This window comes from Theropithecus gelada, chromosome 8, assembly GCF_003255815.1.
Source record: "Theropithecus gelada isolate Dixy chromosome 8, Tgel_1.0, whole genome shotgun sequence".
NCBI classification, from domain to species: Eukaryota; Metazoa; Chordata; class Mammalia; order Primates; family Cercopithecidae; genus Theropithecus; species Theropithecus gelada.
Genome location: NC_037676.1, coordinates 91,287,381 through 91,305,326, shown reverse-complemented (window position 1 = coordinate 91,305,326; position 17,946 = coordinate 91,287,381).

The following is a 17,946-nucleotide window of genomic DNA, read 5'->3' as shown; positions in this document are numbered from 1 at the left end:
ACTTAACACAGAGTGAAGGAAAGTTTGAGGATTTCTTTCCCAGTTGTATGGTACAGTGTCTAGGGTGGGATCTATACGCAAGTGTTCCTCACCTTTTTCTACCTGTTTGTGGTGGATGCTTTCTCAGTTGCCCAATGAGTAGAAGTCTCTCAACTTTTCTATGATGTCCTCTCAGAGGGAATTGATCCACAAATAGATGTTTATTTGGCATATCCACGGGTGGAAGAAGAACAAGAAGACCCACATTTGTCCATGTTGCTGATGTCACTACAATTCTTAGCTTTAATTTTGCTACTTATAAAATTGGTGATAATAATAACTGCCATATAAATTAATAGAACTGCTGTGTCACAAAAGGTTATGGTATAAAAACAATTTCTGAAAAAATCAGCTTTCTTTATAAAGAAATTTATAATTTTAAAGACATTTTCTTTTGCATAATTCCATTAATGTGTAGATTCTGATGATTAATATTATTTTTCCTTCTATCATGAGCCCTTTTGGGAACCTGGTATTGATAATAACAGAATCTCTGAAATCTCAGAATTAGAATAAATCTTGAGTCAGCCTTTTCATTTTCTCTAAGACTCACATAAAGCTTGTCTCTAAAATGTAACTCCAATATCCATGAGATTAACCAATATTAAGTTGAACACTTACAGACTGCTGAAACTCATGATCTGTCTGTATTTAAGGTTTTATTTATGACACCTCAGGTCTTTCTTCCTTTAATTCACAGCCATTTATACTATTTTTGCCTTCTGTTGCCATTTAGAAATCCTTTTGCATGACAGAGTAAAGCATTTTCCTTTTATCTGCTGCTTTCTCCTATTCAAACTCTAAAACCCATGTATCTTCACTCTGACTGGTTCCTTCACTATATTGCCCATTTGGGGTAACAGGTCTGTCTCTTGCTCATTAGCAGTCTTCAGGTAAATAGGGCCAAGTGTGTGGGTCTCCTTTAGAGTGGTCCCCAATTCTTGATTTAGAAGGGATTTAAACTGAGACTTGTTTCTTCCCTTTAGAATCCAACAGAACTCTACTTCCCAGGTTATGCCATGAGGGAAAAATTACAGTAATGAAGGAACAAACTCACATTAAAATAAACAGAAACTCTCACATTCTTTGATCATAAATACTTCCAGTTTTTAGCATCTGTGGCCCTCCTGTGTCCTCCCTCCTCCCACTCTATACAAATTAGGTCTTCCTGCTCCTACCTCATGCCCACTATTGCCCTTGACCTCTATGCCCCATCCCCTCACCTTCATTCCTTCTGACTGTACACCTGATGATAGCCTTGTCTACTGCATGCATTTTGACAATTCTACAAAATTGTTTCCATCGGTTCATAAGTGCACAAACATGCCCTGGCCTCACTGATTTTATAGAAATCAAATCAAATCAATCCCTCATATGCAGAGTTGTGACTAAGTTCTTTGCTTATCTTTAAACTTTTTGAAAAAAAATCTGTAATTGCTATATACTCTTTCTCACCTCACATTCTTTCCTCAAAATCCACTCAAATCAGACTTTATTTAATTCCTATCACTCCACAAATTGTCAGAGTCCAGATCACCAATGAATATATGGTTCCAAATGTATGGTAAATTCTGTCCTTTAAATTTTTTACTTGATTTCTCAGCAGCATGTGACACAATTAATGATTCTTTTCTTTTCGAAACATCCTCTCTTGGTTTCTGGGAACCTTCACTCATCTGGTTTTTCTTTTTATTCTCAGACTCATTTGATATTATTTGCTGCTTAACCACTCAGTTTTAGTGTCCCTGAGGCCTGCCTTGCACTACTTTCTCTATCTAAAATGTAAGTACCATGTGCAAGTCAATGGTTTCCAAATGTTTCTTTATTCCAAGAATAACTCTGAATTCCAAACTCATACTTAATAGTTGCTAACTTTATATTTCTTCTAGTATGTCTAATCTGTATCTTAAACCTTGACCTTGTTTATCCTTCATTCTTCCCCAGTTTTAATCCTTGTTGTTACAAGGCATTGCAATCTACATATTTGCTCCAGCCAAAATTCTAGAAATTGCTTTTGTTTATTCTCTAGCCCATCCTTTCATATCCACCATCATTAGATTTTTTTTATTCTACCAATAAAATGTATCCCAAGTCCATTCATTCCTCATCCACCTCTCTCCACTCACATTTTTATCTCCTCACAGTTATTTTTGTCCTGGATTTATCTTTGTCTTGAGTGACTGCAACAATCTTGCTGAGTCTCTCTGCTCCTATGTTGGCCTCTCTACAATGCATTTTTAATGAAGCATTGAATATAATACTTTAAAATATAAATAAAAACAAAATTATAAGTATTTTATTTCATTCCACTAGAATATACATTCCAGGAGAGCCAGGGCTTTCTCTCCCATATTCACTGTTATATACCTGCTCCTAGAATAATAGATGAGAAGTGGTTGATTCTCAGAAAACATCAGTGAATAACTGACTAATGAATATATTTTCAAGAATTATGTTGTTAGGCAGGCACTGAAAGTATTGTCACTGGAAATACGGGTGAGAGACCAGAATTTTCTACCTTGTCAGCAGGTCTCTAATTCTCTCTCCTGGCTTCTTTATTCCTCTTGTCTCAATCTTTCTGCATAACTATCTCCTTCTGCCTTCTCTGTTTTCCTCCTCTTAGCTCTGTCATTGCTTTAATTAAGTTTTCACTCCATATGCTGCTTGTCTCAGAGGAAAAAACTTGTCTGTAATGTTCATCAGTGGGATGGGCCCCAGGGAGAGTAGCAATGTGTCCTGTTAACTGATTTTTGAAATAAAGAATACTTGCCAGGGAACTCAGCATATATGGAGTTCTACCAGGAATTGCTTGTTTTTTTGCAGGGCATGGCTGTGAATTCCTACACTGGCTCAGTCACACCTCTGGCCAGTGTGTCAAAATCTCTCAAAAGCAGAATGCCCAGACTTGAACTCCAGTTCTCCAAGGATTAGTATGCTCTTTTTATCAAGCAAATACTCCACTCTTAGAGCTTCACTCTCCATAAGATATTTTGGCAAGCTCATCACATTTTTTGACTCATGTGAGCTAAAGTCTCTTTTCCATACATATTGCCATTATGTGATATCTCACACACGTAAATGGTTTAGCAGAGTATATGGTATATAGCAAACACTTAAAATGTGGTATTTTATTAATTATTTAATTTATTACTACCAAAACAAATAATAACCAATATCCTTTGGACCCTTTCCTCCTACTCCCTATTGATTCAATGAACTCTGTTATTATGCAGTCTATATTTCTCCATCTTATTCACAAGTATAAATGTTTGTTAAATGGCTTTCTAAAATCCAGACATAATATATTTATACTGTCTTCCTAACAGTAAGATAATGAAAAAAATACTCCAAGTTTTTTAAGTATATTATCTCACTGGAATTAACACTGGTTTCTAGTATAGGAAATGATTTTAACTATGGAACACACCGATTTGGGCAGCATTTAAAGTTGTAGATCATTGCAAGTGACTAGAAGATTGGGTTCTCAAAAAGAAAATGATCTTCTGCTTTCTTGTCAAGTAAATTAAATATCCACAAATGATATAGAATTATATAACAATAGATACTTGGAAGTAATACAAGATTTGTCTCTCTTTGTAAAATACCTTAACATAAAAATTTTCCCTTTTGGATATTCCATTCATAATTCAATTTGCAAACTTGCCTTGGTCAATATGAACAATTAATGTATGTTTTCATTGGATGCCTTCCCAAAAATTAATGATAGCTGTGTTGGTCATTTTTAAAAAATTATCATTCTGCACTAAAATATTTTATAAAAATGAATCATCTTGTTGACATTTACTGTTTCTACTTACATAATTTATTCTTGATCTTCTCTATTCCTCCCAACTTTCCTATCCACACCCACTCTCTTATTAAACACAACCTTGCTGCACTGTTAGCACATTCTCCCTAAAGGGTAAACTAGCTAAAACACTCAGAAAAAACTAGAATGAATACTTTTGAGAAAATGTAAATGAAATATCTGAGTAAGTAGTAGTAAAAATTAATAAGCCTATAAACAATTGAAAAGGTAGGTTAGAAGAAAGATCTGAGAACAAGACATTTTAGTATTAAAATAAAATTATGCTTAAAGTTTAAGTATTTATAATATTTTATTTAGTTTTTTAGAATGTTTGTTCATTGATTGTTGGTTTCTCCTCAAGCTCTGCTCAAAAGCCTTTATTTCCTTACTCTCCTCAGTTCCCCTAGATAGTTTGTAAGCTTCAGTTGCCATTGATACCTAAATAGCTATGACCCACCCAACAGATGTTAATAAGAGGCTTCATGAATCTTCATACAATTATCAAGTCTCCATCTCCCTATGTGTTCCTCCAGGCACCACAAATATGCATATGCTCAAAATGGATTCACACTTTCCTCCATGAACTTGCTCCAGGATGTCCCAAATATGCCATGCTTTCTTCCCGTTGTGCAGATCTTTGCATTTCCAATCTTTCATCTGGAGATACTCATCTTTGTGTGTGTGTGATTTCTGCTTATTCTTAGGTCTAGAAATAGACAAACGTTCTTCCAGAAAGGCTTTTCCTGACTTAGTTTGTGATATAGTCTTCCTTCAGCGCTTCCAATCACAAGGCACTTCATCTCAGTTCAGAAAAAAACTTCTATTTTAATTGCCTATGTACATGTCTATACCACTGAATGGTCTAGCACCTTGTCTGTCTTTTGTCACTTGTGTTTATTTATAAATTAGCATGGTATCTTTAAAATAGTAGTCATTCAATAAATAAATCCACTTATTAAGCCCTTCTTAAATATTTACTATGGAACAGACACTCTCTTAGATAATCAAAATCATGTAAGTACTAGTAAACCTTTTTCTCAGTTTCAAGGGCAACTAGGAGAGAGTGCTGGTAGTCAAACAATTATACTAAAAGATGAAGTATTGTAAAAACCACAGGACAGGTACAAACTTAGTGATGTCAAAGTTGTGATGGGATGGAAAACAAGGTTATACCAAGGGTCAGGATTCATAAGAAAAAAGATGGCTGAATGAGGAAGAAGAGATTTTTTTTAATTCTGTAAAAGAAGTGTTTATGGAACAATTTTATTGAACATTTACTATTTACCAGTGGTTTTGCCTCAGGATATTTTATACACATGATCTAATTTAACTAATTTGACTAATTTGACTAATCATAACAAATCTATGATGTAGTAATTACTGGATTCTTATTCCAAGCTCATTGTTACCATTTATCAAAGAAAAGATAAAATAATTTGCTGGCAAGGTGCTGAGTTTATAAACCTAGATCTGCTGACTCCAAATGAAATGTTAATTAGTGAATCTTTAAATGATGAAGGGTTAAAATTGATTATGTATTCAGGTACTGAAGTGAGGGCAGATTGCCAGTGGGCAAAACAAACAAACAAACAAACAAAAACTAAATAAGTAAAAGAGTTGAGTTCTTTAGGTTGGAGTATTGTTAAAGAATCTTTTAATGATCCATGTGTCTCTGAATGTAAATTCATCTGCTGTTCAAGTTGTGGCATGCTAGATGCTCCAATAATGATGCATATATATCTTGTTGACTGAATAAAACAGGGCCTAGATTATTAGCAAAGACACTATAAAGGGAGTTTTAAATGGCATGCTAATATGAAGAAATCATTAAGTAATTTAAGCCTGGAAATGTGCTAAGAAGACCTCGTGTGTTTTTGAAAAAAGAAATAATAATTTAATTCATATTTAGAAAATAAAATAGAATAAATTCTCTAGTGCTAAGCAGCAGCAACATTCTATCAAGACATAGGATAAATCATGAGTAAGAACAGGGAACCACCACTGTCTCACATAAATCTTTTTAAATAGTACTTACTAAATTTTATTGTGATTTTCTCTTTACCCATCTATCTACCTAAACCAAACCTTAATTTCTTAAGAGAAGCATCTAGGTATAGTACATTCTCCATTTTAACCCAGCATCAGAGCAGTTGTGCCACATAGTAACTTTTTGTTAAATATCTATTAAGTGAACATTCAAAGTAGTTATGTGAGCAATATTCTAATTCTAGAGGCATCTTTGTGGACATGTGATAGGGAGATTTATTTTGTCTGCAATTCATGTTTCTATGAGTTATATGAGTTTCATGCTCAACTGCTAAATTAATTTGAAGGTAGAATAAGGTTATAACTATTGAATTTGGTTTCATACAAAAATATTTGTGAGCATCTGCTATTTTCCTGGAATCATTCTATTTGGTCGAAGTATATCAATGAAGAAAATAGACCTAAACCCCTGCCCCGGAACTACCTAGGGTTGAAGATACATCCTTTATTTTATCATTTCCTTCCTTTGATGTCTATAAATCCTGGAAGAAAGCAAGCCTCCAATAGTTAGAATTCATCAAATGAATCTCATAAAATATGTATTATTTATTTTATTTTTGCCATACCTTTAACCAAAATAATTTGATTTCTGCCAAATAAAAATAACATTAATAGTAGTTTAAATGGAATTAAAGAACCCACTAACCGTAACCCATCTGCCAAATTAACCACATTCATAGTTAATGAATTAACTACTTAGTCATATATAATGTAGAATTTTATTTGAAACCATTGTTTTGAGACTTCCTTCAAAATATTCTCATGCTATGGCACTTTTTAAAATCTAGTGTAAGAAACTTGCATGAGACAGAAGTTTCATTTAAATACAAATGACTGGTGAATTATATGTCATCCAATATCTCCATATCTCACACTTTCTGTTCTTTTGATGGTTTGGAACACCAATACATTTGGAAGAGAGATAGTTTTCTAGTTATGCTGACCATGCACTGAAAGGGCATTTTGTCTTATCATATGTCTTTAAAATGTTACTGTTTTAGTCACTTTCATCTTGTCATTCAAGCAAAAAAAAAAAAAAGAAAAAAAGAAAGAAAGAAAGAAACCTGACTAAGCTTCTATGGAGGACAAAATAAGAATAATCGCCAAAAGTTATCAGTGAAGTAAGCATAGGCTCCATGAAAATAATGAACCTCCAAATAGTTCTAGTGTCTAATAAGGAAGTAGTCTCCCTTGAAAAATTGTCTGTTGCAAGTTCAAATAGAGGAAAAGCAAACTTCTATTAATGATACCATAGGAGGAGTTTGTATTTTGGAAAAGAGAGTGAACTACAGTGTGCTTCTCTAACTCAGCAAGGTATGGAAGTCAATATAAAAGTTTGTCAATAAAACAGATTTTAGGGTTGCAAATTCATCTATCTTTATTTAATATGTCTGGGATATTGAAGTTTTCTTTCTTTTTTTTTCTTTTTTTTATTACACTTTAAGTTCTAGGGTACATGTGCATAACGTGCAGGTTTGTAACATATGTATACTTGTGCCATGTTGGTGTGCTGCACCCATCAACTCGTCAGCACCCATCAACTCATCATTTACATCAGGTATAACTCCCAATGCAATCCCTCCCCCCTCCCTCCTCCCCGTGATAGGCCCCAGTGTGTGATGTTCCCCTTCCCGAGTCCAAATGATCTCATTGTTCAGTTCCCACCTATGAGTGAGAACATGCGGTGTTTGGTTTTCTGTTCTTGCGATAGTTTGCTGACAATGATGGTTTCCAGCTGCATCCATGTCCCTACAAAGGACACAAACTCATCCTTTTTTATGGCTGCATAGTATTCCATGGTGTATATGTGCCACATTTTCTTAATCCAGTCTGTCACTGATGGACATTTGGGTTGATTCCAAGTCTTTGCTATTGTGAATAGTGCCGCAATGAACATACGTGTGCATGTGTCTTTATAGCAGCATGATTTATAATCCTTTGGGTATATGCCCAGTAATGGGATGGCTGGGTCATATGGTACTTCTAGTTCTAGATCCTTGAGGAATTGCCATACTGTTTTCCATAATGGTTGAACTAGTTTACAATCCCACCAACAGTGTAAAAGTGTTCCTATTTCTCCACATCCTCTCCAGCACCTGTTGTTTTCTGAGTTTTTAATGATCGCCATTCTAACTGGTGTGAGATGGCATCTCATTGTGGTTTTGATTTGCATTTCTCTGATGGCAAGTGATGATGAGCATTTTTTCATGTGTCTGTTGGCTGTATGAATGTCCTCTTTTGAGAAGTGTCTGTTCATATCCTTTGCCCACTTTTTGATGGGGCTGTTTGTTTTTTCTCATAAATTTGTTTGAGTTCTTTGTAGGTTCTGGATATTAGCCCTTTGTCAGATGAGTAGATTGCAAAAATTTTCTCCCATTCTGTAGGTTGCCTGTTCACTCTGATGGTAGTTTCTTTTGCTGTGCAGAAGCTCTTTAGTTTAATGAGATCCCATTTGTCAATTTTGGCTTTTGTTGCCGTTGCTTTTGGTGTTTTAGACATGATGTCCTTGCCCATGCCTATGTCCTGAATGGTACTACCTAGGTTTTCTTCTAGGGTTTTTATGGTATTAGGTCTAACATTTAAGTCTCTAATCCATCTTGAATTAATTTTCGTATAAGGAGTAAGGAAAGGATCCAGTTTCAGCTTTCTACTTATGGCTAGCCAATTTTCCCAGCACCATTTATTAAATAGGGAATCCTTTCCCCATTTCTTGTTTTTCTCAGGTTTATCAAAGATCAGATGGCTGTAGATATGTGGTATTATTTCTGAGGACTCTATTCTGTTCTATTGGTCTATATCTCTGTTTTGGTACCAGTACCATGCTGTTTTGGTTACTGTAGCCTTATAGTATAGTTTGAAGTCAGGTAGCGTGATGCTTCTGGCTTTGTTCTTTTGACTTAGGATTGTCTTGGAGATGCGGGCTCTTTTTTGGTTCCATATGAACTTTAAAGCAGTTTTTTCCAATTCTGTGAAGAAACTCATTGGTAGCTTGATGCGGATGGCATTGAATCTATAAATAACCTTGGGCAGTATGGCCATTTTCCCGATATTAATTCTTCCTATCCATGAGCATGGTATGTTCTTCCATTTTTTTATATCCTCTTTTATTTCACTGAGCAGTGGCTTGTAGTTCTCCTTGAAGAGGTCCTTTACATCCCCTGTAAGTTGGATTCCTAGGTATTTTTTTCTCTTTGAAGCAATTGTGAATGGAAGTTCATTCATAATTTGGCTCTCTGTTTGTCTGTTACTGGTGTATAAGAATGCTTGTGATTTTTGCACATTAATTTTGTATCCTGAGACTTTGCTGAAGTTGCTTATCAGCTTAAGGAGATTTTGGGCTGAGACAATGGGGTTTTCTAAATATACAATCATGTCATCTGCAAAGAGGGACAATTTGACTTCTTCTTTTCCTAACTGAATACCCTTTATTTCTTTCTCTTGCCTGATTACCTTAGCCAGAACTTCCAACACTATGTTGAATAGGAGTTGGATATTGAAGTTTTCAAAGTGTATTTTGGACAGTCATGGCCTTGTTGTTTTCTAGAAGCGACTTCAGTGGTCACCATCTAGCAAGGAAGATAATTACATGGGTGGGAGTAGGTAGGATTTTGGAATGCCAATCTATACTACAATCCAAAAATTGATTTTTTAAAAATTTAGGAATGTTGTTATTAGAGAAAGATTTTCTTCTCTTACAAATGGTAAAAACCTGTCATCATGTATCACCTTGAAGTTTATTTGTAATGTGAACATCCTATAAGATATTATAATCTATATCACCACTAATTTGTAGTAAATTAACTTCACCACTAGTAAAAGTGAGCTGTTTTGATTGGACATTTAACACAGCAGCTTTGGGACAATCTGGGAAATCAAACAATGATGTTCAGTCTCCTGCTGCTATTCACTTGGCAGATAGAAATCACTTATCTTAGTCTAGACAGAGAAGCTATCTGCTCTGCCATTGCATCCAGAGGATGTGGAGGTAAACAGATTTCTCTACTAGAAGTTCCTTTTTCTGCCACAATTTATTTAAATATAGGAATTTAAAGACAAATCAAACAGCAATGCTACTGTGTCGTGTGAAGGAGTTTTCGATTATGTATCCACAAATACAGGGAAGATTTCAATAGGAAATCATGTCAAATAATATTTCTCCTAGCATCTTATAACTTTAAAATTCATCAGTACAAATACTCTGGAAGGTCTCTAATGTTCCATTCAATCCTTTGACAAGGAAGGACATGCAAAAATTATGATGAGTTGTGGTTGGGGAAAGAATTTAGAAACTCTGAAAGAGAGTCTGTTTTTCTATGGAGAACCCCTCCGAAATCCAACAACATCATTAAATAAATCTTAATTTAAGAATGGTACAGCAGAGTAACTTTTAAATCCTAAAGAAACAGAATATAAAAGCAATATACTGTGTTCATATTCATTCACATGTACATTCAAAAAAAATAAATTTACAGCCTAAGATATTTGATTTTCCATAGACATCTACCCATGTTAACTTTATTTTATTTTTCTTATTTTCATTTTTCTTTCTCTACTTTAACTGGCTTAAATACGAAAAGAAAAGAGCAGCCTGAAGATACAGAACAACAGTTTCTGCTTTGGAGACAAAGTGTAGATTACTCAGGTCAATAATTTATTTCCTCAACTGACTCATCAAAAGGAAATTTATATTGGAAAAGAAAAATAGAAAAAAAAATCAATAGCCTATTATACATTATTAGCTGTTCAAGAGCAAAATGAAATATCATGTTTCCCAGATTCTCAATTAAAGCTTTTTGAAAACTGATAAAATTAAAAATATTAGGAGTAATATTTATTATTTTCATAATTTATAATTTGTGTTTGAAATTCTGAAAACATAAAAGAAGTCTATTCTTTTTTTTACTTTTTCAAGTGAAATGAATCAAATAAGAATATCAGGATTTAATATACAATATAGCAGCAGTCCCCAGCCTTTTTGGCACCAGGGGCCAGTTTTGTGGAGGCAATTTTTCCAGGATGGGCGGCAGTGGGGGGAACGTTTTGGGATGAAACTGTTCCATCTCAGATCATCAGGCATTAGATTCTCATAAGGAACACACAACCTAGATCCCTTACATACACAATTCACAATAGGGTTCCTGTTCCTTTAAGATCTAATGCCATCACTGATCTGGCAGCAGATGGAGCTCAGGCAATAATGTAACGCTCGCTAGCAGGGTCCTCACTTCCTGCTGTGTGACTCTGTTCCTAACAGACCACGGACTGGTACCAGTCCCTGTCTTGGGGATTTGGGACCCTGTAATACAATAATGTATCTTTCCACTTAGAGTTCTTCTAGCTTCAAGCAAAAATCATAAATAAGGTGACATCAAAAAATAAAGAAAAAGTGCTGATTATTTGAATGTATTAAATAATTAAATATTTAGGAACCATACAATATGCAAATATTCACACTGATTGTTAAAGATTTTTTATATTTTATTGCAGTTAGGATTTTCAGAAATAGCAATAATAAATTATAATAAATTTCCCTCATTATCATACAGAACCACAGAGCTATAGGGAAAAGGGTTGTAGACAGAGTAGAATTTTTCCTGCATTATGAAACATTTCAGGAATTGTTCATTAAAGGCGAGAGTTTGCTTTGACTCATTAGTAACTCTTCTCTACATAAATTAAAGATTTATTTTATAATAATAATCCCCAAACTGGTAATATAATTTATGTTTTCACAGGTCAGTTGACAGTGAATGTCTTTGTTCATATACATATGATTTATTAACTTGATTTTTTTAGGTAAAATTTCACAGTCAAAGGCCAATCAGCTTAGGAAAGCTATCCTGAATATATATAGGCATTTTGGATTAATCCGTGCCTTTTATAAGTTTGAAATTACTGTAAGAAGGCCAGTTTTTATTTTAAAAGGAGTCAGAAAAATTTGCTAGTATTGGGTGTCTTCTTGAACAGTTTATACCTATCATTGCAAACAGTCTGCTTCTTGGTACTGAATATTTTAATGACACAGTGGTGGAGTGAACCTTGGTGGAAGATATGGAGTTAAGAGTAGAGAGCCAGGAATGGATGGAGAGGAGCAGGTAGCGTTCCCCTGTAGCTTTCCAAGCTTGTCATTTGGCCACCCATCTATCCTGCACAATTCCTTGAAGGCTGTCAGTTTGAAGAAGTTGTTTGAGAATTGCTCTCTGAAGTATCCCAAGATTCTGAAAATAAAAATAGCAGCTTTTATCCACAGGGATGAGAAAACTGGACTAACTGAAGGAGCCGGAATATGAAAATCCAAACTGAAAAATACTATATTTTTATCTTTCTTGATGTTTTCTTAGTTGTGTGTCTGACCTAATATATTATTAAAGAAAAAGAACATATGATCCTAAATATTTTGTTAGAGAGGTTGCAAAAAGCTAGAATAAAACGCAAGTAAGTTAAGTTTCTAAAAATGCACATTGCTTAGGTAAAACCTTAAATGTTACACAAATTAAGAATAGACTCTTACTCTTCTAAGCATTAGTTTTGTATTTGATTCACACTGAGTTGTGTTTTCATGACATCAATATTTTTATGATCATTAAAATAAGACTTTTTGGTTCTATAACATATTTAATTAATATTTTTAAATAATTTATTATGTACTTTCTACTTTGGCTGATAGACATGAGTTTCTAAAAACATAATAAAATAGTTTGTACTACCCAAAAACTGTTCAGGCAGTTTAAGATAATTGATGTTGAGATGAGTAAACATGGCAGTATATTAAATAATAAGTATTATGTAGTTATTTAATTATAGAATAGGACAACATAAATAAAACATGGCATAATAATTAAGTATAATAAGCTTGACTCATATACGATGTTGTAATAAGGAAATATTTGGTAAACATGGGGCCATTCTATGTCTATGTGAATAAACAACTTTATATTAACATATGCACTATTATGTTTATGTATAATTGGCATAATTTGCCCCAAACCTCACACCAATAAGTAATTTTGAATGAAAACAAATTACTATGAAATAACTGGTCCATACCTACTAGATGTATGTAGGCCTGACTTCCAGTGATAGAGAAAATGGAGGTGATAGCTATACTGCATCTGAATATAAACATACATTTATACAATGAAAGTATACTCAGAAATATAACACTGAGAGTTCCAGCCAAGATGATGGGTTGAACACACACTTCTAATTCTTCTCTTTCAAATTTGTCTTGACATTTCAGAAAATAATTATTTGTTAACCGAATAATGCTATGCAGCCATAGAGACAGAAAAAAAAAAAAAACCTCATTCGCGTGCCAGCGTGCTATTTAGAAATATGAATTCAAAGGCCAATGACAACTACCAAAAGAGTTGAAATTGGTTGCCTCTGGGAGAAAAAAGATAAAATTGAGAAGATTTCTGCTATCTTTTCCCTTGTAATATGTATTTTGTTTTAACAAAATTATTTAGTTTTTCATTGTGTGACTATATGTTCAATAAATACAAAATATTAAAAATTTTTTTTTAAAAAAACTTCTAAATAAGCCACTCCCCCTGCAAATGGGCAAAGGACCTGAAAAGGCGATTGAGAATAGAAGATACCTGAATGACTAATGAATATATGGAAAGGAGCTCAAAACCATTAATCATCAAGAAAATGTCATTTCAATTCATAATGCAATACTATGACACCCTCAGTATGACTAACAACAGTAACAAGACAGAACCAACTATTGGTAAAGATGTTGAACAAACTGAATTTTCATACACAGTTTTGAAAAATGCAAATTGGTACCACCACTTTAAAAAACTATTGGCAGTGTCTCCCGAAGTTGACCATTTGCAAAACTTAAGACCTAATAATTCCTTTCTTACGTAATTCCCAGCAAAAGTAAAGCTCATTTACATTCATATGCCCATAAAAAGACATACTCTGGAATCTTCATGGCAACACTTTTAACAATTACCTACAATTTTAAACTATATGAATGCAAATTAATAGTAGAATGGAAAATGCATGTTGATATATTCATACAGTTAAATGCTGTACAGTAATGAGAATGAAAGAGCTACAATTACATGAAATAATAAAATGGTTAGATCTCACAAAGAATGTTGAGGGGAACAAGGCAATCGTAAAAAAAATATACACTATAAGATTCCATTTATATGAACTTAAAACCCAACACAACTAATATATGGTGTCATCATTCCAGATAGTGTTTGGCTCTATTTAGTGGATTGTGACAGAATTGGAGATCTGGGTAAGGTTAATAGGGTGCCAGTAGTGTTCAGTTTCTTCAATTGGGATACTGATTATGTGAGTGTGCCAGATTTGTGAAAATCCATAAAATTATGATGAGAACATGCTTTTGTATCTGTTAATTTTCAAGATAGAGTTAAATATAATTAATAAAAAAGACCATTTCCTAGAACTAAAGATATGTATACATCCTCAAACTAAACCAAACAAATGAACAAAAAAACCCAAAGTATTGACAAGCAGGCTGAATGATCATTTGAGTAGAGACATGAATGACAAAAAAGACTCCGTTTCAAGAGTTTTCCATTCAGAAATGGCAAATAGGAAGGCGCTATGGTAGAATCATGACTAGCACGTTTTGAGGAAAAAAAAGTTAGTTATAGATGACAGAATGAGAGTGCTCAGAGAGAGATCAGATTGTAAAAGAACTTTGTCTTTTTTGTTTTGTTATGGAGTTTAAATTGTATTTATCATGAGGGTTTTACACAAGGTAGTGATATAAACTGATTTACTTTTTTAAAAGATCACCTTGGGTGTTTAGAAGAGAACACGTGAGAGGATAAAAGATAGAGATTATTTAGAAAACTATTGTATTAGTCTCTGTGAAAAAAGATGATTATGACTTGAAAATGGGTTTTAGCAATGGAAATTAATAAAAGTGAATAGAATCTGGATATATATTAGAGGGAAAAATGCTAATATCTGCTTACATATTTGTCTGCTTGAATAAGATAAAGACAATTTAAGAATTACTCCCAATAGTTGACTTGGGCAGTTGCATTGATGGTGGCCTTTACTGAACTGGGTTGTATAGGGGTATCAACAATTCAGAGTAGCAAGGAGCAGGATGTTTTGTTTATGTTGAGTGTGAGACCTTCAAATAGATTCTTACAGCTTCCTGCTTAAATACTTTAAATAATAACCAGTTATTTTATAGCAATGATAAAGTCATCCCATGGTTAGATGAAAACTGAATCCTCAGATCATTCACTACACCTTTAGAAGAGGGCCAGTGCCTTTTCCAAAACTTGCTTGTTTCAGAGATTTTGGATTCTCTAAATGATGCATCCATGCAGTCAATATTTTCTTTCAGTCATCTGTGTTTTTAACATTAATGAATTCAACATGGTGCTGATATCCATGTTGACTTTAGTCTATCATCAAGTGTTTGTAAATATACCTTGTGCCAAATTCCTCTTCCCTTAGGAGAGGTTGCTTATGGGAGCTTGCTTGGGCCCTCCTGTGGGTATTTCCGTTAACAGTTTGCCCTGCTTGTCCTCCAGATTCACATGCCTGTAACTGAATTAGACGAAAACAAAGCCTGGGGCTAGATGATCATACCTCATAACTCTTACCCGATAAACCATTGCTGTGACTGAAAAATCTTTACAATAATCTATAAATCTCTTTCAATTGCTAGAAAAATGAATAATCCCTTACTATAATAATTTAATGTCTCTAATGATCCACTTTTCATTGAAAGGTGATAACATTTTCATCAATGAAGTAGGTTTATGTACCCATCTCTCTAGTACACCAGGGACTGGGTACGATAAGCCAAATTTCATTCCTCTTTAATGAAAATAATTTCTTTATTAACAAGGTTAGAATTTCATTTGCTAACATTAGGTCTTCAAACTTCTTTGCATATTCAGGTGTTCGTGAACTCTATTAGTAGAATAATGGGTTCAACAATCACTTCACATGGGACTTTTTACAGGATCAGGGAGCCAGTATATTTTCATTAACTAAATTTATGAATATGGATTGTCTGAATTCCCAGTCCACTGACATTAACTACAAATGTACTGTAACATTAAATGACTTTGTTTCCTTTCTATAGGGAACCCAAATCACATCCATGGAAATTCTCTTTCTCTCTAGAGCGTAGTAGCAAGAATAAGGAACTTTATTTTTCTTTTCCTTTCTTTTTTTTTTTTTTTTGAGATGGAGTTTCACTCTTGTTGCCTAGGCTGGAGTGCAATAGTACAGTCTCAGCTCACTGCAACCTCTGCCTCCCAGGTTCAAGTGATTCTCCTGCCTCAGCCTCCTGAGTAGCTGGGATTAAAGGCATGCGTCACCACTCCCGGCTAATTTTGTATTTTTAGTAGAGACGGGATTTCTCCATATTGGTCAGGCTGGTCTCGAACTCCTGACCTCAGATGATCCGCCCACCTCGGACTCCCAAAGTGCTGGGATTACAGGCGTGAGCCACCACGCCCAGCCAGAACTTTATTTTTCATAACTGATAGTACATTTTCTATGAAAAATAGTTACTTCGCTTTGAAATTTTCTTTATTTCTGCAAGTTGAGGTGTCTCATTATTTCAACTTCTATAAAATTAAAGAATTATTTTGCTTTTAATTAGCATAGCTATGTGTTTGTATCTTATCCTTTGTGTCTATTCCTGAATCTTCAATCATAATTTGATGTAATCTTAAAATGCTGACCTGACATGAGTACATACAGAGAAGTGGCATAGGAAAACTCTAATAGGGTAAATCACTGTGAAACACTATAGATTTGGGTTTGCAACACTGAATAAATAATTAAATTATTCAAATACTAGTTCACTCCTTACAGTAGAAATTATTTTAGTTAATCCATTCATTCTTTAAATAATCATTTTACACTGGCTTTTCTTTAAATGTTGAATGAATTAGACACTATTATGTTTTAGTACATTGTTAGAGTTTAATTCATAATTTTATCCTCAAACAAAACATATTTTGTGGCAAAAGTAGGTAAGATAAAAGTAAAAAAGATGGCTTGACTCCCATCTTTATTTAAGTCAGACCAAAGCATTTCATAAGGCATGGTGCAAGGAAGTGGCTAAACACTCAATAGCTAAATTATAGAGAGTTTTATGTGTTATACTAGAGGACTTACACACACACACACATATACACATGTTCACGCATCTATTTCCTTGAGTGAACATTTCCGTTTTCTAAACAGTTCTGCTAGCCTTCTGTTTCTACATTCTAACCAAGTGAGCAGAACTAATTAGAAAATGGTAAAGAATGCCAACATGGATTTTCAAATTTCTGAGTAATGTTTTGAAAAATAGAAAGCACTTCTCTTAGAAGCAGTTGCTGTTGTGTGTAGCGATATATTGGATGACAACATGACCTGAAGTTGAACTTTCAATGACTTTTTTAAGCATAAAACATATTAGGGAGAATCACTTTGTTAAGTTCCCCAAGCAATCTAATAAAATATTTCTAATTAGTAATTGTTTTGAATATGAAAGCTTTCTCCTCTATTTCTCTCTTTCTCATCCCCTCCCTGGAAACCAAATCTCAGGAAACTTGAATAGCTGGACCATGAAACCATAACAAAATAGCTTTTATCCATCTGTTGACCAGTAAAGTACATAGGAGGAAATGAATTACCTGCTTTAAGCCACTCTTTGAAAACCCAAATATAATTTGATGGAAAATGTCACACTCAACTTCAGGTTATCAGGGTTCATCAGCTTGCAGACATGGCTTTATTAAAAATTAGGTGTCCAAATGATGTATTTTGTTATCATATCTAAACATCCTGGCTGCTGCTCTGTATCAGATTCCCATAAAAGTACAGAAAACTAAATGATAGATAACTATGTGGCTTATTTTATTTCAAACAGAAAAATTCAATTTCTGAGAAATGAATTTGTGGAAGTTGGCCTTGACAAATATACAAATTAAAAATAGAAAATGAGCAATGTATGTGGTAATTTAATTTATTACTTTGTAAGCTACATCTGATACATCTCAAGGAAAAGAAATTATTTTAATGTGTATAAT